At 41.3% G+C, this 25,562-nt stretch overlaps 1 gene segment (V, D, J or C); it reads right to left on the reverse strand.

The window, feature by feature from the left end:
• Positions 1-880: 880 nt before the first annotated feature.
• Positions 881-25,562, reverse strand: part of LOC311605716 (Ig heavy chain Mem5-like) — a 28,383-nt gene continuing 3,701 nt past the window's right edge. The window contains exons 3-6 of the C gene segment in view: positions 20,194-20,260; positions 13,023-13,352; positions 10,098-10,145; positions 881-1,977 (exon numbers count right to left, since the gene is read on the reverse strand).

Here is a 25,562-nt window from a genome sequence, read left to right on the forward strand (position 1 = left end):
GCCCATGTCCCCAATTCATCCGGCATTTGGCATTGCACCGTAGACCACAGCTTACTCTGTGACTTAGATGGAAAATGCAAAACTGAGTGAGCAATCACATTGCCTTTTGGTGATCTGAGTTACCCCAGATCTGTATGTGTGACATGTACAGAGGACTAAGTATGAGCTCACCGACCACATCTGGGAAATAAAGGAAACCATGACAGTATATGGGAGGAGTAATAAGGGAACTCTTCAAGATGTACACACAGACCCTGGATCAAGGGCCTTTCATCTAAAATGGACTCTGTGGGTGCTAGAAAAAGGTGGTTAATCCCTAAAAACAAAACAAAACAAAAACCGCTTTAAAAATCTATAGCCCCTAATCAAATTCATACTATATAAAGACCAATTGTTGGTATAACCAGGAAACAACTGGTGAAATGGCGGCATCTTTCAGTCTCTACCACTATTTTAGCCATTATGGCTTTTCTTTAAATCAACGAAGTTCAGAGTTAGTATGATTGAGATCATATTCTCAGTAATAAGATAAAAGTAAACTGATAATAAGACGTACCTCTGCTTTCTTCCAGGCAAACGTCCAGAGCGGTAATATTGTTAGCTAGAAGAAACAGGAACAAGTTCTAGTGAGTTACCATGGCCATTATTTGGCATGCTGTATGTGTGTGTGTGTGTGTGTGTGTGTGTGTGTGTGTGTGTGTGTGTGTGAGAGAGAGAGAGAGAGAGAGAGAGAGAGAGAGAGAGAGAGAGAGAGAGAGACTGATAGACAGACAGACAGACAGACAGAGACACAGAGAGAAAGGTGGGGAGATTTCACTTATTGACAGATGACTGCTATGTTGGTCAATGTATTAAATGATTTACATTCATTATATTTAATTTCTTAGTCACATTTAAATGACTTAAATTCTGAATGTCTCCATGTATGAGAAAAGAATTAGGCTTGAAAGATATAGTCAAAAATCTTACATGGTTTTATTTACTTATTTGGTATGTATAGAGTGTTCTGCCTGCATAGCAGAAGAGGGCACCACATCTCATGATAGATGCTTGTGAGCCACCCTGTGGTTGCTGCGAATTGAACTCAGGACCTCTGGAAGAGCGTCCAGCACTCTAACCTCTGAGTCATCTCTCTAGCCTGCACATGACTGTTTTTTTTTTTTTTAAGATAGGGTTTTTGGTTGAGAAGTAAATCTATTAGTAAAAGTGCTTGTCTTGAAAACATAAGAATCAGAGTTTGATCCTCAGTGTAATGCATGTAAAAATGCTCAGCCTGGGTAAATTCTACAACCACTGTGCTGTGTCATCAGGGACAGAGGGGGCTCCCTTAGCCCAGGCAGTCTAGCTTACTTGGTGGGCTCCAGGCCAATGGAAGAGCTGGTGCACTCCCAAGGTGTTCCTCCAGCTCTCACAAGCACGTTGCGTGTATACACACGAACTTGCATGCACACTCTCTCTGATCCCCGTACCCCACACGGACACATTTTAACAAAGCCAGTCTCATCCATCCCAGGCTATTCTTGAACTTTTGATCCTTCTGCCCTCTTTTTTAAAGCGCTAGGATTACAGGCGTGCCTCACAACACTTACTTCACAAATCTTAATTCTTAAGTGTTCTTAGAAATGGCTTTTTTTTTAACTGCAAGGGCTGAGCATTCCAGTACAAATCTTTCTGATAATGGACAAATAGGGGGAAAACTTGTATTTTTGTAAATAAAGTTTCAGATGCAAATTGCTTTTAATCTACAGTGACATGGAGGAAAATGTTGCTTTAAAATGCAATTCAGTCTCTTCTGCTACATTTAGCAATGGCTTTTCTTTGTTTGTTTTTAAACATGAATCCAAGGATGTTCAGAAGATGAGGTAATAGAGAGGAAAAAAATACTTTCTCACATGGCAAAGACAAACATATATTAAAACTTACCATTTTCTCTTCTCAAAACATTTTCTTTTGGGTTAACATTAATAGTTTTGAAAGCTAAAAGAAATTGAAGTGCCAGTTAGTTACTCATGCTTATTATTTGAAACTAAGTGTGTGTTTGTGTGCATGTGTGCATGTGTGTGTGTGTGTGTGAAATACATGTGAAATGTTGACAGAGACAGGAGAAGCCATATGAAAAAATATGAGGCTCATAATTCCCAGAATGATTGAAGTCACTCTGAGATTATTCAGTATATAACAGTTGTCATTTCCTAAAACACAAGATGCCAGGTTGCCTGCTTTTCTTCTGTATCTACAGCTCCATGCCCAAAATTTGCCACAAAGGTATGGTCAATGGAAGACATTTCAAGTTGGCTGATATTCACACTTCTGCACTGATATGTCATGTTCCACCCATAATGATTGTGTCTGACCTTAGAGTCAACAACAGAATCCTATGAACTATGAGGTATCTGGCTTAGACCAGTTTCGATCTAAGCAGCCACATCTTTCTAAATCACTCATGTCCCCAAATGTCCCACTCATATGGTTGCTGGCAGAGAGGTGCTTGTAGCCATGCACGTCAGCATTAATCAGAGCTACGGTGCATCCTGTGATCAGGGCTACACCAGGAACTGGCTGTGATCACAGCTACACCAGGAACTGCCTGTGATCACAGCTACACCAGGAACTGCCTGTGATCACAGCTACACCAGGAACTGACTATGATCATAGCTACACCAGGAACTGCCTGTGATCACAGCTACACCAGGAACTGGCTATGATCACAGCTACACCAGGAACTGCCTGTGATCACAGCTACACCAGGAACTGACTATGATCACAGTTACACCAGGAACTGCCTGTGATCACAGTTACATCAGGAACTAGCTATGATCATTGCCACACCAGGAACTGGCGAAGCGTGTCCCCAGCATCATCATGCTTATTTCCTGTAACCCTAAAGTGAGTCAAATTCTAGATATTCTAACTACGGATTAAAAAATAAAATATAAAGGAGCTTATGTAACTCACAATGGTGAATGAGAGCGTTGATATATAAAGGATAGTGTGGATTTAATAGATGTGATATGTGGGAAATACTTTGTAAATATCATCAAACTTGTGGAGGATTTATATTCTTCAATCAAAATAAAACTATTTGGAATAAAATGCGTGTTGGGTAAAATATCACATTTAGACATCTATAAAAATAAACATGACCACAATTCATAAATTTTGGTAAATGATCAAGGGATTCATCAAGAGATTCATGGGGTGTCAGAAATAGCTAAGTTAAAATGGGAAAAACTAAATATAGGTCTTAAAAATGTAATCAATAAAACTATAGTAGAGTATTTCAAAACCAGAGAAAGATATAAATAATCAAGCACAAGAGGTACTTAGAACACACACAGTCAGAGAAGAGCCCTGCATGGCACACTAGAGCCGAGACGTGAAAACTGTAATGGAAAGAAGTCACAAAGAGCTTCAAAAGAAAAACATCAAGCCACAGAGGCACACATATTGGGATTTCAGAGCACTCAGCAGGAACCCTTAAAGAAAAAGAAAAAAAACCTGAGTAATAAATTTCAGAATGTAAGAATCTGCTCATGATATGTGCAGTTGTATCCAGGAAATGGTATCTGAAATCCAGTGGAGAAACAAAGACCTTTTAAGCTGTGCATAAAATGACATCCGACACAGCAGAGAGGAAGAAAGAGTATCTACCAGAGAGAACGGCAAAGAAGAAATTTCATATACAAAGAAGAACCATATGCAGACAGCTCAGCAACATAGAAAGTTTCTAATGAAAATGGGAGAGAAAGAAAAGAAGGAACCATTACTTCAAGCAGAAATACAACCAGCACAAATTATAGAAACCAGTAGAGCCCTCCAGTAATAATCTGGAATGCAAATGGTCCAATTCTCCCATGAAAATATGACAACCAGCTTGTAAATTAAACAAAATGAAAACCAGGATTAAACAATTGTTGCCTGCCTATAAAAACCCTGTAACTGATACAGATGTGCACATCCTGAGAAGGAAAGGATGCAAGTCATCTGTTAGGCAGGTATAAGCCCTGAACAACTAGAAGCAGCTGTAGCTGTAGTTGACAGGTAGTCTTCAATCCAACATTCACAGGAGAAATGAAGAAGGTCAGAATATTACTGCAGGGGACACCACATCAAGGTGCTATAGTAACTATGAGTTTATGGATTGAATATTGAGTGAAACAGACAGTAATGGAAATGAAGGATAGATAACACCAAACATATTAATAGTGAGTTACTTACAATATCATAATCTGTTCAATAGACACACCATCAAGACATTACAAAAAATAGAAGACATTACAAAATCATCAAACTTCAAAACTAAACCATATCATACTTCAAGTGGACTTGCCTGGCATTTTAGCTCACTGAGAATACACATTCTTCCTAAAAGCCAATGGGACTTGGCTTCAAACAGATAATATTTTAAGACATAAAGCTAGTGTTAACAAGTAATAAAAGAAATAATATCTTTTGTTTAGTCAAAACAACGGCAGAACAAAGCTAGGAACGTAACAAGAGAAACTACAAAAGAGCACAGATGTGTGAAGAGCCAACAGAATGACCTGAGTGACCAGTGGGTCATTAAAGAAGCCAGGAAAGAAATGTAAACTATTTTTAGATTTAGGTGAAAATGAAAGAGAGACTAATTAGAAACTTTGGGATATTGCAAATGCACTTTTGAGAGGAGAGTTTATGGCTACTAATGTTTATCTGAAAAAATATCAGAGGTCTAAGACATCTTTAAAATAGAAACAAATACAAACTTGAAGCAGTGGATGTCAGAAGTCACAGAAATCAAGACAGAAAGCGATGAAATGGGGGATAAAAGCAAAGCAGGGGAATAATGAAGTGGGTTTGGCTCTTTGAACAGATGAACAATATTGACAAATTCTTAGCCACACTACCCAAAGTGACGTGAGAACAATGACAAAATCAATAAATGAGAGGAAAGGGCAACCTTATAACAGATACTAAGGAAGTCCAGAGGGTCTCCAGGGCCTGATTAGAGACCTGAGTTCCCACAGGCATAAAAAGTTATGCAATAGGACATGAAGTATGAGATGCATAAGACCTGTTCAACCAAGCCAAGAGGACACAAACCCGTAACAAGGAATGGGATTGAAACTGCAGTTATTTCCTAGCAGGGAAGAGCCTGACACTAAATGGAATCATGGCTGAATTCTGCCATATATTGAAATATGAGCTAGCACTTCTGCTCCTCACACTCTTCCACAGAGCAGAGAGGGGACACTATGAAACGCGTTCTATAAAGCCAATTATATCCTTGTTCAACACCAAGTGAGGAAGTCTTCAAGGTAGATTTACCTGGTGAGCATAGACAAACACCTGCATAAAATGCTCGCAAACCTGATTCTACAACACATTAGAAGTGTCACACCATCAGGGATGAGTCCTATACAACACAATAGTTGCAGCTCAGCACTTAAGAAGATTCAGGCAGGGGGTCACACCGTCATGTCATCTCAGCAGATGCAGAGAAGGCATTGAACAATGAGGTGAGAGATTTCTGGGTCCCCTATCTACACCATCAGGTCTGATGTCTTGTGTGTCTCTAAGCTGTTCTGTGTATCATGCTTGTTCTCTCTCTCTCTCTCTCTCTCTCTCTCTCTCTCTCTCTCTCTCTCTCTCTCTCCTTCCCTCCCTCCCTCCCTTTCTCCCTCCCTCCCTCCCTCTCTCCCTCCCTCCTCTCTCTCTCTCTCTCTCTCTCTCTCTCTCTCTCTCTCTCTGTGCGTGTTTTCAAACAAGCATCCAGAACACATTTTATTTTGTATATCATACAAAGTAAAAGAAACAGGATCATTTAAGTAGTCTCATTAAGGAACTGGCACCCAGATCTAGCCAATGGACAGGACACTCTCCACAGTTTAGTGAAGAGTAGGGACTGACTTTCACACGAACTCTGGTGCTCCATATTTGACCACATCCCTTTAATGGCGAGGCCTGGTGGCACTCAGAGGAAGGATAGCAGGCTACCAAGAAGAGACTTGATACCCTATGAGCATATACAGGGGGAGGAGGTCTCCCTCAGTCACAGTCATAGGGCAGGGGAATAAGGGGAAAATGGGAGGGAGGGAGGAATGGGAGGATGCAGGGGATGGGATAACAATTGAGATATAATATGAATGAATTAATAAAAAAATGAAAAAAGTACAATAAAATATACTAAAGAAGAAAGAAAGAAAGAAAGAAAGAAAGAAAGAAAGAAAGAAAGAAAAACTGGTGCACAGCCGGACACAGTGTGCACTCTTGTAATTCCAGTGATTTTGTTGCTCCTTAAGTGTAGTATAATTTGAAAGCAGATGTGTGACATTCGGTATTTATTTCTCTGTTAAGAATATTTGTGCTTATTTGAGATCTTTGCTGCTTCCATATAAATTTCAAGGTTTTTATGGTTCTGTGAACAATAGTATTAGAATTTCAATGGAGATTTCTTTGCATCTGTAGACTACTTTGGATAATATATCCATTTCTTAAAATTAATTTAACCTAATTATGACCCTCAGAGGCCTGTTAAACTTCTGAATACTATTTAATTCCTATTTTACCATTCATTGGAGAAAAATTTCACCCTCTTGATTAGGTTTACTCTTGTATATGTGCTGTGCTTTTCACTCTATTGTGGATGGTCTATTTCCTAGTTCATTTATCAAGGAGTTCATTATCAATATACAGAAAAGTCTTTTGTGTGTTGCTTTTCTATTATGCTACTTTGTTTCAAGTATTTGTTGTTGAGGCTTTTAAAATATAGGATCATATCTTCTCCAAATAGGCATAACCTGATATATTTCTCTGCTATTTATAAGCTGAAACTGATGGTAGAGAAAATAGGTAGGTAGGGCTTTGTGCATAGGTCTCCAATAGCCCAGCAATAGGCTTAAGAATTGACAAGTAGGATTGTATAAATTGAAATTTTTACACAAAGCAAAGAAATTATTAAAAAAATAAGAGAAAGCCTACAGATTCTGGGAAAAGCATCTACCTATATATCTGATGGGATTAAATCAACCTTCTTCCAATATATTAAAAAAGAAAGGTCAAATGTTTTGAATAGAAAGTTCTCAAAAGACTAAATTCCAGTGACCAATAAACATAAAAATCTTCAGCCATCAGGAAAATTCAAATTAAATCTGCACTGAGATTCAATCTCACTCCATTCAGAACAGCAATCATTAAGAAAACTAATGACAACTATTAGAGAAAATGTGACAGAAGTAATAATCATTGCCTAAAGAAAAATAACTATTTTATGAATTATTGGTAGAAACTGTGTTATCTTCTCAAAAATAAGATAATAAAAAACTACCTTATGATGCAGCTGGACCACTCCTGGGTATATACAAAGGGGGCTAAGTTAATACACCAAAGAGCGATTTAAAAATCAGAGGATGTTGTAGCACAATTCACAAGAGCCAAGATGTAGAACTAGCCTAGATACCCACAAACAGCCGATGAACAGAGAAAATGTGATATATATATATATGTACTTTTATTCAGCCACAAAGACGAAATTTCCCATTTCTTACACTTTTATGCATATATTGCCATGTGGCCAATTATGTTTGTTCATGGCATTGTAGCTGGGTAGTTAGTTGTTTCCTTACCTTGGCTGCAGAGTATTTCCTGGTACCATGAAAGCAAGACCACAGGACGGAAGCTTTCAGGTCAAAGCCATCTCCAGTCATGGAGCCATATGTCCTAAATGTGCGCTGTCTTCAGCAACAGGGCCCACACCCAGCCCTGTAGAGGCAACTGGGGGTTACACTCATATCTATATTTTTGAGAGATTCTTATATCTGGTGCTGGGGTTTTTGTCATGCTATAGATGTTTTGGGATGCATTACCAGCCAAGTGGCTTAACTCCCTTTAGCGTGTGTGTGTGTGTGTGTGTCTGTGTATGTGCACATGCAAGTGCACACATGTGCATGCATATACATTTATAAGTATTATGTATAATTTTAGATAATATCAAATAATATGATGTTTTAGTTTTTATCAAATAACCTTTGAATTATGGTCCTTTCTTCTTTTTCTGTATTGATCTCTCTCCTTCCTCCCAGTTGGAACCTCTTTTCTTTATTCTATTTCCCACTTCCTATCACCCATATCCTGCTATTTCATACCCAAACTCCCCATATCTATGGTCCCTTTATAATTTCTTTTCTGTGATTATGCCATGTTGTATACTCCCATCTGAGCCAGGGACTGCAGGCGAGAGAGAAAATGTAGAGTTTTATCTTTCTGAGTCTGGGTTACCTCACTCAATATAAACTTCTCCACATCCTTCCATTTACCTAAAAATTTCACCGGTTCATTTCTAATAGGAGTCAAGGTCAATTCCATAGGAAGAGATCTTGCCTGGTTCTAGAAACAAGCCAGCTTCCTGAGCTAGTGAAGTTATGTACCTTAGAAAAACACAAAACAAAACTGCTACCACCAACACAGCATAATTCATCGCTATGCGCAGAGCTCTCTCCCCATCACTAAAGAAGCCTTTTTTTTTTTTTTTACAGTAAATGGAGACTAAAACAAAAACTGACAACTGGACACAATGCAGACACCAACAGATCACGAGGGCCCAACCCCAATGTGTACATCTGCACCAACATCACAGTTAGTGCATCTTCAACTAGGGAACGTCCTAAAAGACGGAGAAGACAGATTTTAGAGCCAGCATACCAGGAAGTCTGTTTTGAAACAGTCTGTCCTGGAAATGGCTGCATAAACAAGACAGGAACAATAGCAGTATCAATGGACATGCTAATATGGAAAGGAAAAAAAAAAAGACCTCGGTGGAGTCCCACACTTAGCAAAGATCCACAGGCAACTGTTGGCTTCTGAAGGAAGGAGAATTAGCTCCTCCCAGGGATTAATGTGCTTTCTAGTTTTCCAATGCGGAGTGGTCAGCTTTGAAACCACATACACACACACAACAAAAACAGACTCAGAGAGTTCTATGTGTTTATATTTGCACATACAACATATTGTATGCAATCTGAAAGAGGCTGTCTTTATTGGAGTCTGGGGGCATTGGAAGATATTGAGGGGACAAAATTTGGAGGGGCTGGAGTGAATAAAGCCAGGTGCGAAGTCATGTAATTCTGTTTCAGTTAAAGGAATTAAAATAAATAAATAAAAAATTTAAAAAGAAGAAATTATCCTCTGAGTGTTAATGAATGGACCTGCAGATCCTCTTGTAAACGAATAAAACATACAAGGACAGATGTGGCGCGATTTCTCTGCGTTGTAGAGGTTGTGTGAGTATAGAAGAGGAAGTGTGGATGCCAGCAAGAGAGAGGAGGCAGGGCTAGTGATGCTAACTAACCGTGGGCAAAGAGGGGCAAAGCCAGGGAAGGCACACGGGCACGAAAACGGAGTCACGAAACTCACTGTTTTGGACCCTAAGCCAAAACAGGGGGTTCTGAGTTGTATGAAGATTCAGGACATGGGCTACTGCTGCAGAAGCCAACTGCTCTTCTCCTTCTGGATGAGAAACCCTTTGCCCTCAAGATCTGTATTATTGTGTTCCAAGCTGTAAGTGTGTAAACTCTTATTCTATAAAGAATATATTGCTTTCTGTATATTCTTGTGCATGCTTCTACAGTCACTTTTTGGGGACAGGCAATACAAGCCTTTGTAGGATTTTTGTTGTTTGTCTGTTCATTTTTTAAGTGTCTGGTTCTCTGAATCAAACTTAGGGTTCAAATTGTAGTTATCAATGTTTAAAAGCAACACTAGAGTAACTTGGTATAACACTTTTTCTAGTCATTAAATGATGGATTGACAGATAGTGGGTGTTTGAGTGGATGGATGGATGGATGGATGGATGGATGGATGGATGGATGGATGCATGGATTGGTGGATGCATGGGTGGGTGGATGGATGGACTACATCTTTGCAGTCATTCAGATCATGTCAGTGAACCCTCCCATTTGTTAATTTTCAGTGTTTATATGATGCCAAGGAAATTGCTCTAAATGTCACTCATCACTCAGTCTGTTCAGCAAAACTCAGCCATTCTGCTTTTTCTACCTAAAGCAAGATGGACTCAAAAGTTACAGTGACTAAGAAGGAAGACAATGCAATCTAAAACTTACCACTTTCAGTTCTCAAAGCAGCTTCTGTGGGAGTAATGATGTTGGCAACTAAAAGGAAGGAAGGCAAACACCAGTCAGCTCTCTGTGGCTATGATTTTGCTGTTCATGTACATGTATGTATGACATATTTCTATATCTATTTGTACACATGTGCATATAAATTTAATGTCAATAGAAAGAAAGCCATTAAATTGTGAGTTTCTTAAATCAAGAGACATTAGATGCATTGTATATAATTTAGTAGGCGGCATTCACATATGGGGAAGTTCACAAAGATTACACTTTATCACAGCCTCACTGGAAATGCCCAACACTTTCTTGCCACACTCACTTTTCCTGTGTACTCCTAGGTCCTAGAAAGCTTCTGCTATAGAAGAGAAGATGTAAACACGCGTGCTCAATGGAAAACTAAACAATATCACCTGACCCGCGGGCCTGCACGGGCATGACTTGGTGTGCCACACTATGAAAAGCAAGCCTGGTCTATATAGTGAGTTCCAGGCCAAACAAGGCTTCAAAGTAAGACCTTGTCTTTAGAAATAAGAAGCCTATTAAAATCCAGTTATTCCTTGGTGCAATTAGTTCTCAGAGATAACCCAAGTTATCAGATAATCCTAGTTTTCTGTATAAAATTTGAGACGAGAGAGAGACAATTATGAGTATTTTAAAGCAAAAATAATGTGGTGCTTAATTATTTTAAATATGTTGGAAAAGCAGACATCTGTTCTTTGAGCTTATTCTTCAGTTAATTGTGATCCCATAGGCATGAATTTCTGTCCACTATGAAATTTTATTGAAGAACAAGCTCTGTGTGCATAAAAATGGATTTGAACTATATGTACATATATATAATACCCACATATACATATGTTTAATGAAAATGTATATGCAGTCATGTTTGATTCCTAAGTATTTTCAAGATCTTCCTTTAATGGCTCTAAAAATCTATGTTTTGTCCTTTCAGTTACTTTTTATCTAAAAGATAAATGAAAGTCACTGTCAGCATGAACTGATTGGGGTACAAAGAATAGTTAGTAATAATATAATCTATGTTTCTAAACTCCCTCAGCCAACTGGAACTGCAGTCTTAGAGATCAGCTTCATGTCCTTTCATAATCACATCATTAAGTTCTATTTCATGTATGACTTTGAAGCTTTTATCAAGACAAAACATACAGAATGAGGAGTTTTCCTGAGGCCCCATCAGAAGTTTTTTGTTGAATGTTGTTACGAGAAATGCCCTTGATCACTTTCCTGCCATGAGACGCAAGTGACAAAGACTTGTTTTAGTGTTCATTGTAAGTAAATGTTAATAACTAGAAGGTCTCCCAGCAAGAGTTTTACTGTTCTCTTATGTTGTCTTCAACCACTAGAAAGGTAAGAACATAATTAAACTAATAAAATAGTTAATAAAATGGTTATGTTGGCTTCCTGCTTTGTGTATTTATCTTGCCTCCATCTCTTTGAGCTGGAATTAAAATATGGGGCTGTCTTGTAATGATTTGCTATGCTGTAGCAAACAACTTCCTTCATTATTGCTAATTCATTTCTCTCTAAGACAGCCGTAGGTAAAGGCAGACAACTGGGTACTGTTGAAACAAAGTATTCCAGAGGACAAAGACTTACTGAGGATATCTGATGAGCAAATGGCAAAGATATCTTCATGTTTTGTCATTTGTATGTTTCTCCACTAGATCAAAAGGGATTGTAAACCACATGGCAGAGAAATAAAAGGATTCTTTGTCTCTGTCTCTCTGGGGCCCAATGTGTGCTTTCCACTCAGGATAGCCACATGCCCACACACTGAACCAAATACTGGTGCACCCCCAGTCTGCCCACTCAGTTCTCTGCTTGGCTGTGTAGAAGTGTCTGGGACATGGTATTGGAATAATGCATGATTCTCAATGATTAGAAGCAGAACACAAACTCTCCACTGTAGCCATTGGGATACTAACTTGTGCCAAACTATTCATCCACATCACACTCACGTCTGGCATACAGGTGACACAGCAAATGTCTACCCAAGTGGCTGCACTTACCAATGGTAAGAAATTCATTCACCATGGGAAACAGAAATGTGTTGCATACGTTAGCCTCACCCAAACTTCAATTATGATTGCTAGGTCACAGTGCCATGTAAAATAAAAATCAGAAGTGCATCTTCAGTGGCCAAATAGTTCTATTTTGCTGTTGCTGTTGCTGTTGCTGTGGCTGGTGGTGGTGGTGGTGGTGGTGGTAGACATGTAAATGTTTTGTGAGAGCACCATCTTCTCACTTAAAAACTTACTGTAGACAAAATGGCGTTCATTGAAATGGAATTGGGTGGTTTTGTTTATTTTACATGGGAGAACATTTCTGAAAGATGTGTATAGTTCTTATGTCTAAATCAAGAAAAGTCAGCAAAAGTAGAAACAGCATTTCAGCCTTTTATGCAAACTGAGTCACTAGGTGGTTTCAGGTATGTTTTTCTCTTTTTGAAATATTTATTTATTTATTATGCATACAGTGCTCTGCCTGCATGTACACCTGCAGGCCAGATGGGGCATCAGATCACATTATAGGTGGTTGTGAGCCATCATGTGGTTGCTGGGAATTGAACTCAGGACCTCTGGAGGAGCAGTGGGTGCCCTTCAACTCTGAGCCATCTCTCCAGCCCTCAGGTGTATTTTTCATTCAATCAACTCTTTAGACTATGATATGATCTTCATATTTTACATAGTGCAACTGAGACCTACTAAATTAAAAGCCAATCTTCCGCTATTTTGTTCCCACCTGTAACATTCTCTGGGACAGAACAATATACGTAATAAGAGTGAAGAAAGATTCACATTTCAGTTTTGTGAATGCACACTATAACAACAGGATTATTCCCTTTTACATATGTTTTCTGGAAAGTTCTATTTACATTAGCTTATACATACATACCTTTATCTATGGGAGGAAACAGAATCTCTTGGTCCACTCCGTTCTTATTTTTCTCATGCTTGACAATACATCTATGCTCTTTATCCATTGACTCTTCCGGCACAGTCAGCCAGCTGAACTTCGTGTATGTGTCCCTAGTCTTCACGGTGTTTCCCTCCTGAGATTCCAGAATCTTATCGCCACCCTTCTCCTTCCAGTATACACTTATGACGTCAGGGAAGAATTTCTCAAGGAGACAGAGGTATGTCCCAGCCTTATGGAGATTTGTCTCAGCAAGAGAAGGAAGAAAGATGGTGGGCTTCGGGGAACTGTCTGGATCAAGGTGCTTGCCTGTAGGAAGATGTAAATGTAAAAAGACTCAGATGTCCAATGGATTTACATGGTCTGGTGCACAGTGCTAAGGAGACAAATCACGACTGAGTTAGCAGTGCCCACTGTAGACTTCCACCCACCGCAGGCCACACAACTTACTATCATCCCCGTTTTAAAAACTATACAAATGATAGGGATTTTCCCATGACTTGCCGGGGTCAGGATGGATGGAGGAGTACAGGGGAAGCCTGCATGCTCTCCTCGAGGACAAGGACATGGACTTCCTGACAGCTGGTCTTCTCACCAGTTGTCTCCCTCACACTGTCCACGGGATAAGTGCTCTCCCATGCGTTTGTAATTCAATTAGCCCACCCAGGACTTAGCTGATTCTCAAATGTGCGCCTTTGACATTGTGTCACAGACGAGGTGTCACATGGTGGTTGCCTGTGTTGGTGGCCATCTCCTCCCACGTGCACTAGGCGCCCTCTGTGGATCCCTTGCCTGTGCCCTCGGATCTCTGCCCAGGTCTGCAGTTCCTGCTCTTTCTCTATTGTTCCACACCACCCCATCTCAGCCTCTGTCCACACCAGGCGTGGGGGCTGCAGTGGAAAAGCTTCCTTTCCAGATGAATTGCAGTCTCTCGAATTTGAGGTAAACAAGAACACATCCACAACTTCTATTCAAAAGAATTAATGTGTTTATATTAATCTTACAGGGTTACACACGCACACATTTTATTTTGCTTTTTAAAAAAGAACTTATTTTTGTTTCATTTAAAGTTGAAGCATCAGCCAGGTGTGGTGGCAGAAGCCTTTAAACTCTGCACTCAGGGAGGCAAGGCAAGTGGATCTCTGTGAGTTCAAGGCCAGCCTGGCATACATAGTCTAAGACAGCAAAACTACACAGAGAGACCCTATCTCCAAAGAAACAGTTGAAGCATCACTAAGATGAAATAGAAATGTGTTTCTCAAACTTGTTGTAATGTGAATGTGTCTGATTTAAGAGACACTTGATTCAAAAAGAGAGAGAGAGACTTGATTCATCTCTGACGTCCAAGTTTAAACTCTATGCTTTTTCTAAAATTTGTCAATATTATATGCTATATTTTTTATATGTCCAAATAAGCTTTCACTTACAGTCACGTAAATTTATTACATTATAAGTATTACATACTTTATATATGAGCACTTTGTAGTTCACATGTTCATAAAGCTAAATCCTATTATATTATTTGTACAATGTTCCTGTTCTCTTTTGATAAAATTATTTTATCAAAAGTATTAAAACTTCACATAATATTACTCCATCAATCTTCATTATATTCATTTCTCCCCAGTACTCCTACTGTTTCCCAGTATGATCATCTTTTACCATCCCTCTAACCTCAGAAGTATCATTGGTCCCAACCTGACAAGTGTTGTTCTTGTGCTGAAGATTTACTGCTAAGAACCACACAGTGACTACACACACACACACACACACACACACACACACACTCAAACACACTTACACACACTCACACACACACACACTCAAACACACTTACACACACTCACACATACACAGAGACACACACAGACACACACACTCACACACACACAGACACACCCTCTCCTTCAGAGTTCCTGATTCTCCAGGTTCTGTAGACAACATAAGTGTATAACACACTCTATCTCTGGGCAAAGCAAGTGGCCTTAGAGACTGCAGCTCTTTATTTCATTCAACTCTCTACCAGCAATAGAAACCAAAGTGAAACAGTGTTCGGGGAAGCATTTGATGACAATCTCACAGAAATACAAGAGGTCACTGTTACTTTCACCATTGTCACCACCCTAGACATTTGTGTGCTGAAATTGCCCCAGCAGGGCATTTTACTTGCATTGCACCAAGCCTGGCAGGTGCTCCTGGGAGCTATGCATTCAGTCTCAGTTAGATTCATGGCAAATACGAGCAAACTAAAGTTCCTCTGTCTTCCCTTTGCGTTCTGCTCTGCTCTGACCGTGATGGCATTCCCAGCATTGTGATCTCAGGAAACGTGCCTTTCACGCTCCGGCATCTGTGGCATCTTGTAGCTCAGGTGCACGTTAAGGCAAGCAGGAGAGCCCTGCCTGGCTGCAGCCTAGTGTCTGCCAATGCACGGAAACACTTCACTTCAGCTATCCTGAAGAACCGATCTGTTCCAGGTCGTCAGCATGGCACATGGGAACCCTATCTTTTCCCAGAAAGAGCAGCTGCAAACTGATTTCAGACAGATCATTCCTAAAATGGCTGGCTTGGTCTCTTCATGCATGTTGAGTAGAGGAACAGCAGATATCCAGACTGCACTGCCATCATAGGTCCCCAAGTGCCAGCTACCATAGCCTATCTTCTGCGGGATCCCAATCTGCATGGCACTAACTATTTACAGGCTCACAGCACTGATGCAGTGTCAGTGTCATGGATTCACTTCATAAGACTCTCAGTGGATGTTGAGGTTGGTGACTGCTCTGTGCTCTGTGCTCTGTTTTTCTTTTCAAGGTCTCATGCAATGAGGTATTTTCTTAAATTTGTTATAGAAAACCCCTTATTTCAAAATACAATTTGTTTCTTTTTATCAAATAATAAAAATGTATGTGTTTCATTCTGTTTCTTTTTCCTTCAAGCATAAAACTGTAATGTCTCTTGCTAGGTGTTGACAACTGCATCTTCTTTTGTTTCCCTTCCTGACCTCTATTGCTTCTTAGAGGGCCGATTCCTTGGAGGCTGCGTGGTGGTGGCGCACATCCTCTAATCCCAGCACTCAGGAGGCAGAGGCAGGTGGATTGTTGTGAGTTCGAGGCCAGCCTATTCTACAAACCAAGTCCAGGACAGCCAAGGCCACACAGAGAAACCCTGTCTCAAACAAAACAAAACAAAACAAAACAAAACAGAGAAACTGGCATTTAAAACAATCAGTCCACATTTGTGTGTGATAGCTGTTTCTCTTTCCACCCTGTGGGCTGATGGTGTGGGAGAGTGGGAGATCTGTTTCTCAGTACTGGCTTTATGACTGGAGCACCACAGGCTGTGTTTAAGCAGTTCTAAAATGCGAGAACATAGACTGAGGCCCTCTTTACCAAACTGCCCTTTATGGCATGGAGCCTTCGTGCAAGCTTCATGTGGAAAGATGACCAAAGCCCAGCTTAGAGAGTACGTCTGACTTATATGGACTCAGATGATGCTAACTTTGCAGGTGGCATTCATAAAAGGAACTCAAGAAACTAAAAAGCTTCTCACAGAAAGGAAATACTCAATTAAGAGATAAAGAAGCATGCAGAGTGGGAGAGAATCTTTGCTAACTGTATATATGACAGAGTATTAGTACCCAGGATATATTTATAAAACTCTCAATAAAGGGCTGGGTGTGGGGAGCGTGTGTTGGAGAGATCATTTCGCAGCTAAGAGCACTTGTGTCAGGAGAGACTTTAACTGGCAAAGGAAAATGGAGAGCAAGACAGGGCGGGGGGATAGACAACACTAAAGAGATTCGAAAAGCCATAGGGGATAGTTAAAATAACACACACACACACACACACACACACACACACACACACACACACACACAGGAGAGAGAGAGGGGGGGAGGCACACGGGGGAGGGGTCACTTAGGGTCACAGGGCTTCTCCCCATCTATACACTATCTCCAACCCCCCCCCCAGTGCTAGCAATGGGAAAATTCAATTCTGTTTTGGTCAGGGGAGCCCAGGGGACCTCCAAAACACTACAGGTTGTAAACACTGCTCTTGGTTGCCTCAGGACAGGGTAAGTATGATCTTATTGCTGAAGAGACCTTAAATATAGAATTTGAAGTAGTTGAAGTTGAGATGGAACTGGCCTGGAAGCCTCCTTCCTGGGAATTCTCTCTCATAGTCCCAGAAGAAGGTATGCAAGCTGCCAAGGCAGAAAAGCAATGAGTGACCTATGAACCACAATGACCATACGACAAGATATCCTTAAAGGTGCAGTAGTGGCAACTATACCTTGTGGGTAAGCAACAGCCCTCTAATTGGATTTAAGGCTTTCCCTAACGGAGAGTATGTCTGCCTAATACCACAAACCTAGCCCACTTCTCTTGGTTGGTGATGTTGTCAACCCTAGAGGAGAGCCACTTCCCTACACAAGAATAATTTCTAACTGCATTTTACATGTCTATTCTGTGAACACAACTTAGTGTATCTTTTTCGGCAGATGGAAACCATTACAGAAAGCCTCAACTGGTCAAAATGCAGACAATTGACCAATGGGTGCCCAACCCAATTCTTACACAACCCTTACAGCTAAGATTCAGAAACATCACAGAAGAGGGGGACAAAAAATTGTAGGAGACAGAGGACCAGGATATCTGCTGTAAGGGTCTTCTGTATGTGACAGGAAAACTACACCCACAGAATCTCAAGAATATAATTGCCTAAACAAAACTGAAAAAAAAATCACTAGTTAATATGCCAATTTGGATGGGAGAAATCTCTCCCATCTCTCCTAGATGAAAGAATACAGGCAATTTATGGAGAGAGAGAGAGAGAGAGAGAGAGAGAGAGAGAGAGAGAGAGAGAGAGAGAGAGAGGAACAGACATGGTGTAAATAAAGTTCTAATGAGATTCTCAAAAACTTAAATTATGTAAAACAAAGCAATGCAAATATAGTTAAGATGAGCCGGTATCAGGACTCATGTATTTGAACACCTAGTAAGTATATATTAAATTATACTTATGGACATGTGGTGATTCAGATAAATGAAGTGAGTGGCATCTAGATTGATTATAGCATGTAACATGACTTCTAACTCAGATCTGACTCCAACTGAAGAAAGATGAGTCATTTCACAGAGTAAATGCATTTTTTTTCTCAGGGGGCAGGCGGGGGGGAGGTAGGCGCAGCTTCTGGAATGCTGGTCAAGAATTCTACCCCTAGCCGGGCGTGGTGGCGCACGCCTTTAATCCCAGCACTCGGGAGGCAGAGGCAGGCGGATCGCTGTGAGTTCGAGGCCAGCCTGGTCTACAAAAGTGAGTCCAGGACAGCCTAGGATACATAGAGAAACCCTGTCTCGAAAAGCCAAAAAAAAAAAAAAAAAAAAAGAATTCTACCCCTGAGCCGTAATTCCCAACCACACAATGTGAGTAGTTAATGATGACCTTGTAAGCTGTTCCTTGCTTTGAAAATCTTTTTCTTTTTTGACTTGAGCATTCCCTGACAGTTTCCAGAGCACTGACTTTTCATTCCTCACTCATTACTAGAACCTGCCAACCTGTGGCTATATCTATGGAGTCCGGGCAGCTGTGAGTTATGAAACCAAGGAGTGCCATTTAGTACAACTTGCCTTTTAGAATCTTCAATATTCCCAGCATATTTGATGCCAATACAGAAATGAAAGTGAGTCATGTCATACTGTCTGGTCACATGACAGAAGTAACCAAAGAGCCATGCCCTGCTCATTTAACTCACAGTGGCCTCCCCTGTCTTCCCCCCACACCCCCTGAGGAGAAAGAGGTAAGTGTGGCTGAACAACAGAAGCATTCATTTACATGGCACTCCATGTAATTATACAAATTGTGAAGGTTTATAATCAAATAGTTAACGGAAGCATTCATGTAAAAAGCCAGGCTGCGAAGCAGGAACTATTCTGAACTTAAAACAAGACGGACTTGTGACACTGGAATGCATGAAACTGTCCACCACTGTGTGCTCTGTAACTCGGGAGACACCGAGCCCCTCAGCTCCAGTGTTTCCCTGCGTGAAAAGATATGAACTTCTGTACGGTGATGCAGAGTAGCCAGAGCCGGCGCACATGCTCCTTAACATAATGTCTAGCCTTCAAAATGGTTTCCAATGTTATTTTTCTCTTTAATCGCATAACTTGTGGCCACATCCTCTAATTTCTTTATTCTGCCCCCTCATCCAAAATGCTGGCACCCACCAGTGCTTCATATCTTACATGGCGTTGCATGTGAAATGCTCACCCTAATTTGGATTTTGAAAGCAATAGTTACTACACAAATTAAGAGTGAAAAGGATTCCCGGAGCCTAGGGCCTCTGGACTTTGTGGATGAGGCAGCCCAAGGCCTTGTGAGGCCTAATCACAGCATCTAGGACATAGAGCCCCAGGACAGGAAGCTCTGTAGAGCGGAGTCTGGGTCTTGTCTACGCTTTTTATCGCTCACATTCTGAGCAAGAGCTGCTTGCTGGCTGACAGTGGAGGTGATTAAACGCAGATGTGGAGCCATGAAGCCTCTCTCCACAGACTGGAACTCCAATCCCTTCCGGAACAGGCACATGGCACTAAACTGGGCCTTCTTCAGGCAGCACAAGGGTCAGCGCCACGCATGCTGTTTGTTCTCACACTACCCGAAGCCGTCAGGCAAATGAGAGGGCTGTGTTGCCACCCTTAGAGTTTGCTGTAAGAATGAGTGAATTCGCTGTACTTAGGTATGTAACCATAACCAGGAGTAGAGATTTTGCAGTTTTCCGAAGAAAGGAACATAATGTAATGTCTCCAATATGTAGAGAAGAAATTAAAAAAATTCCACTTGGAGGAGTTCCGCTTAAAAAACCTTCAACAAAAAGTAACCTGCTGTAATATTAATATTTATGACTAGCATAAACACTGAGTCTTCATAAGATTCTAACTTTCCCCTCATCTGTGCTCTGTAAATGCAGGATTTCAGTTTGCTGACTGACAAGGAAGGAAGGAATTGCTTACAAGGTAGCTTTATTTCTACACCCAGTAACTCATAACTGTGAAGTTGTGGTCAGATATGGTTGATTGTAATTTTGTTCTAAAAATAAGAAAAAAAGACCTAATCAGTTATGCACTACTAAGATAGCACTACAATGCCTTCCTTACCTGAGGGAATCACTCGGAGCTTTGTTCCATCTCCAAATATCTTGGTCCGTGATGACCTTTCACATTGCTCAGAGCTTCTACAAAAACGTGAGGCCTCTGAAGCTCCAGCGCCATGAGCCATTTCGGAACCCTGCCTAAGAAAGCTGACTTGGATTCCTTTGCAAGTTTTGTGTCATCCCATAGTTTATACATTTTCTTGTAAACTGACTCCACAAAGTCTTCTCTTTTCTAAGATGGCGATGACTGAAAAATATCAACGGACAGTGGGAAAGATAAAAGCAGAGAGAGAGAGAAAAAAATAAGCCACAAACCAACTACCTTTCTAAGTTACCAGGAAACAAATTCTGAGAATGAAGTCTCTTTTTGTTAATTCCCAGATGCTCAGTTTTGTTGTTCTCAGAAATACCAAAACCACTCCTTCAGTAATTTGGAGGTTGCTTAAGGGAGAAGGCTTTCTAGCAATGGCCATTGAAATGTACCACCCAAACCAAATTTATGGATGGGGAGCCAAGCCTAACGAAGACACATGACTGCTTGCCATCATGGGTCACCATCAGGGTGGTGCTGACAAAGACAAATGGCTTCTTCAATGACTTCCTATTTTCTTGCATATAAGAAAATAAAACTATACAGTCCTACATCTCATGGAATTAGAAATTGCTTATTTATACTAGAATGTGGAAATTAAAATCCAGTGTGCTGAAAATCTGGGGAGCTGGGGTGTGGCTCCTGAAGGCAGTTCAGTGACATTCTGACACCCACCTCAACAGGAGGAAAGGGATGGCCAGAAGAAGATCCGCCAGGCCTGCCTCCTCCCTGTCAACCTTCAGTTCAGGCTTACGTTACATGAGCAGACACGGACTCTGTGCCTGAGGATGGAGGACTGTTGGTGATCAGAACAGCTGACCATCCACAGCCCACTCACAGGCACCAGCCCAGACGGTAAAGGAAAATTATATCCTGGATATGGTTTTCAATGTAAATGTTAAAATTTTAGTTTTCTGTATGTGAGTGTTTTGCCTATGTGCATGTATGTATAGCTCATGCATGCTCAGGACCAACAGATGACAGAAGAGAACATGTATCCACTGAATTGGAGTTAACAGGCAGCTGTGACCTTTGTGTGTGCTGGGAACCAAATCTGGGACTTCTGTAGGAATGGAAAGCAGTCTTGCTGCTAAGCCACCACTCAGTTGGCATTTTGAGACAAAATAATAGTTTGTGCACTGAGTTCACATCAGTTCATTTCCAGAAATGTTGCTGTCTTTTAATGAGATCTGGTCCTTAACTAGTTGGAGATGTCTATGAGAGTGAGGAGCAGCCTGATTTCTTCAGCAACATAAGCTGTTTCATACATATATATGTGTGTATTGGCAATACATATATATTAGCAATACATTATATTTATACTATTGACATGTGCAAGAGAGAAGAGTCATATACACTTTCACACAGTGGTATCATTGTGAGTTTACAAGTGACACACGGTCCAATGGCAATTCTCCCTTCATACTCTCTAGGTGATTCTGACTTGTGCCTAGTTGAGAATTAAAGCTATTCAAAAACTTCATTAAAAGGAGCTTGGCTTAGCACTGATCATAAAAGAGGCACAAAGAGGCACTGAGACTGAAATACAAGTGCAGCCACCTTTGTAAGGCACAAGGTCCATTCCCTCTCTGGATTTCACCTTCCCCATTTGCAGTGACAGCTTTGAGCTCAATAGTCCTAAGGACCTGCTCAGTGCAAATACCTGTGAACCTATGCATGAGAGAGCACTGAGGGCTTTGGGTGGTTTGCGGACAATGAATGCAGCTGAGGAGCTGGGACAGGAAGGTTCCTTTCAGATGCCTAGACACTGGGAGATCCCAGCAGGCACAGTAGTAGGTGGCTTCATCTGATGTGATAACACTGTTGATGAACAGGTAAAGGCATCATTGTTCTCATCTCTTTCCAAGTGAGAGTGGGGCTTGTCTGATTTGTAACTCTTGACTGAGTCCTAGAGGGTTTGTTGCAGGGGCCTCTCCTTCTTTCAGTTGGTATCAGTGCATAATGGTGTTCTGAATGGGACACCAGAGAGCTTGAAATGCATGTCCACCATCTTGTTTGTTCTTTGGAGAAAGGACAGCTGATCCTCAGGAATCCTCACTTTGGAGTCCCTATCTGAAAAACAAGGAAGAGAAATTAGAAACGTTCAAATCATTTTTATTCTCAGTTGCCTCCAAACAAAGAAATAATGGAAAGGAAGAAGGGAGCAAAATCAACTTACAAACCTGAGCCAGTGACAGAAGGAAAAACTCAGAGGGCCAGCATTTCCCAGTGCTAGTGGCAGTGGATCCCAGAGACAGTGAAGAGAATCTCAGCTACAGTGGGTTAAGTTGCAGCTTTAGCTCTATGGAGAAGGGACAGGGGAAAGGGGGCATGAAGCATGGTTCATAGCTTTGCCATTGGGTCATTTTATCATGTCCCTGGTGCAAAGGAAATACTAGATACCAGAAGATGTCATTGTTTTGCCTGTGTGTGATAACAGAGTCTCCTGCCCGCTGTTAGTGGCCAGTCCGCCCCACCTCTTGTCTGTTAGGTGTTTCAAAGATAGCTCTCCCTCACAACTTTTTAAGAAACTGATGTTATGCTTTTCCATATTATTTAAGAGGTCTCTAATAGTATGTGATTGTAGTAATCATACAGGAAGGGCTTTATTATTATATCCAGTAAAGAATGAGATGAGGAAACACACTAATAAAAGAGAATTTCAGAGCCCTATGAATAGCACATTCCCTTCAGAGTTGCAGCATTTACCACAGTCCTGCGCTTGACTCCAGTTATTCCAATAATGGCTGAAGACTTCCCACACTGCTGTCAATTAACACCTTTTGTTCTTACCCATTTTCTGTAATTACTCATTTTCAGCTAAATCCTGAAGAGTAGCAGAAGAGCAAATCTCATATTCATCAAGGTGCGCTGCAGAAATTGGTTCACTAGTCAGTTTTTAAATTTAAAAAATGTGATTTTTTTCCTTATTTTCTATTTGAAGGCATAACATAAAGAAGCCACCTAGTTGTTTAAAAAGTAAAGTTATTGTGTGCTTGAATTTAAGGAAGCAATAAAACTAAAAAGATGGAGAAAGAAAATGAAGGGAGGAGAAAAGTAGGGATGGAGAGAAAGAAGAAAGATGATGGTGGCAGTTGAGCAGTACTGAAATAAATTTTAGAATATATATATACATATGTATATATGCAAATGCTAGATAATAGATGATAGATATGTAGATTATGATAATAGATAATAGATAAAGATTGATGATAGATAAATAGTAGATAATAGATGACAGATAAGTATATAAATATAGAGATGATAAATCCTGAATAGACAGCTAAGTGATAGTTAAGAGATAGATAGAAGATAGATAGTCCCTGATGTTCACATTTGAATTTTCTTTTGGGCAAAGGAAATACTAGATACCAGAAGATGTCATTGTTTTGCCTGTGCGTGATAACAGAGTCTCCTGCCCGCTGTTAGTGGCCAGTCCGCCCCACCTCTTGTCTGTTAGGTGTTTCAAAGATAACTCTCCCTTACAGTACTAGCATTGCTGCTCACACCACACTTCACGTGGACTATTTGGAGACAGGCTGCAGAGAGAACTTACTTCCATCCCAACTTTAGACTTCTAACTACCCAGCTAAAGGAACCTGCTTTAGGCTTTGTTTTGCTGTTAAGTGCTGCAATTAAATGGCCAACATAAAGATGACTTGCTCTTGTACCATTTTACTATGCATTAACACAAACCTGTGGGGAGATTCAAGGTGGCAGCGACGAAGACACACGCTGCCTGATCTGCAAGGAAGAGACCACAGACGCTAACTGGACCCACGGAACGTGGGAACTGTGGATAACTGGATGAGAGAGATCGACACAGTACGGACCACAGGTGAGTCAGACCTCTGGTCATCGAGCACCCCAGGAAGGATGACAGACTAGTCCCCAGCACTAGACAGGAATCAGACTGTAAGAGACGAGCTGTGAGCAGCAGCTTTGCTTGGTGGCGCAAACTGAGTACTTGGGGCTGAAATTATAGTAGTGGTGCTTCAACCCTCCTGGCCTAGGGAAATCTACAGAAAACGGGTGGATTGGGGCCTCAGACGCCCCACTCACCCCATGCAAGCCCACAGAAAGCCTAGGCGCCAGTCAGGCACCCAGTTGGCGGTGGGCACAGTCCCCAGCTGCTGTGCGCTCTGAGAAGGAAATGCAGTGGCCTTGGTTGGTGGGTGAACTCAGGATTTGGGACTGAAATTGCAGCTGGAGTGCTTCAAACCTCCTGGCCTAGGGAAATCTATGGGCACGAGTGGATGGGGGCCTCAGATGCCCCCACTGACCCCATGCAAGCCCACAGAATGCCTAGGCACCCAGTCAGCTGTGGGTATGGTCTCCAGCTTCTGTGTGCTCTGAGAAGGAGACTCTACAGACAGCAATCCAGTCTCCAGCATCTGCTCAGAACCCCACCTGAAAGCTGTGAGCTGCTGAAATCAGGGATACACCGCCACAGCAGTGTGATCTGAGACTGGAGATGCTGCCAGGAGTCAAGGACCACAACAGCCCTCTGAGCAGGGCTGGGCAGAAGCCATACAGCTAGCCCCAGAGCACTACCTTGGCACAACTGGTCAAAATGGACCCAGTCTAGCTAGGCTCCACAGCCTAGGTGGGATTCCCATACTAGTGGGAGTGGCTGGAAAGGTCAGAGGAGATAGAGCAAAAATCTTGCTAACCAACAACAATCAAAAGGCAGTTGCTGCTCTTTCCCTGACAGGCAGAACATAGGCCCCACTACCTGATTGGAGCAGGCAGAAACCCAAACAACTTCTAGAAGCCAACAGGGGTCAGGCACTCTAGGGTGATCTGAGCCTAGGTTCCAAAGCCTCAGGGCCCAAGGGCAGGGTATTCAAAGCCCAGCCAACATAGGAAAGTTGGCTCTATATACATTACCTCAAACTGATACTGGAACTGCAGAGCACCAACTCCTACCTCGGCTGACCCAGTGGGGAACCCAGGGTGTGGGGCAAAGTCTTCAGGAGCCAAACCAGGGCACCTGCCTGTCCCAGGGAAGAGTTCCCTAATCACTATGGGCAAAAAGACCCTCGACCTACAATCAATCAAGAACAAACTGCTCTCAACGATCAGTGAAGGAACCCAAAAAAGAAGAAATACAAAAAATCATAAGATCCTATTTCAAAGGCATATATGCCAAAGAATTTGAAAATCTAAGGGAAATGGACAATTTTCTTGATTGGTTCCACTTGCCAAAATTGAATCAAGATCAGATGAACAAATTAAATAGCCCTATTTCTCCTATAGAAATAGAAGCAATCATTCATAGT

Source organism: Acomys minous (assembly GCF_964271855.1).
Source record: "Acomys minous genome assembly, chromosome: 9".
NCBI classification, from domain to species: domain Eukaryota; kingdom Metazoa; phylum Chordata; class Mammalia; order Rodentia; family Muridae; genus Acomys; species Acomys minous.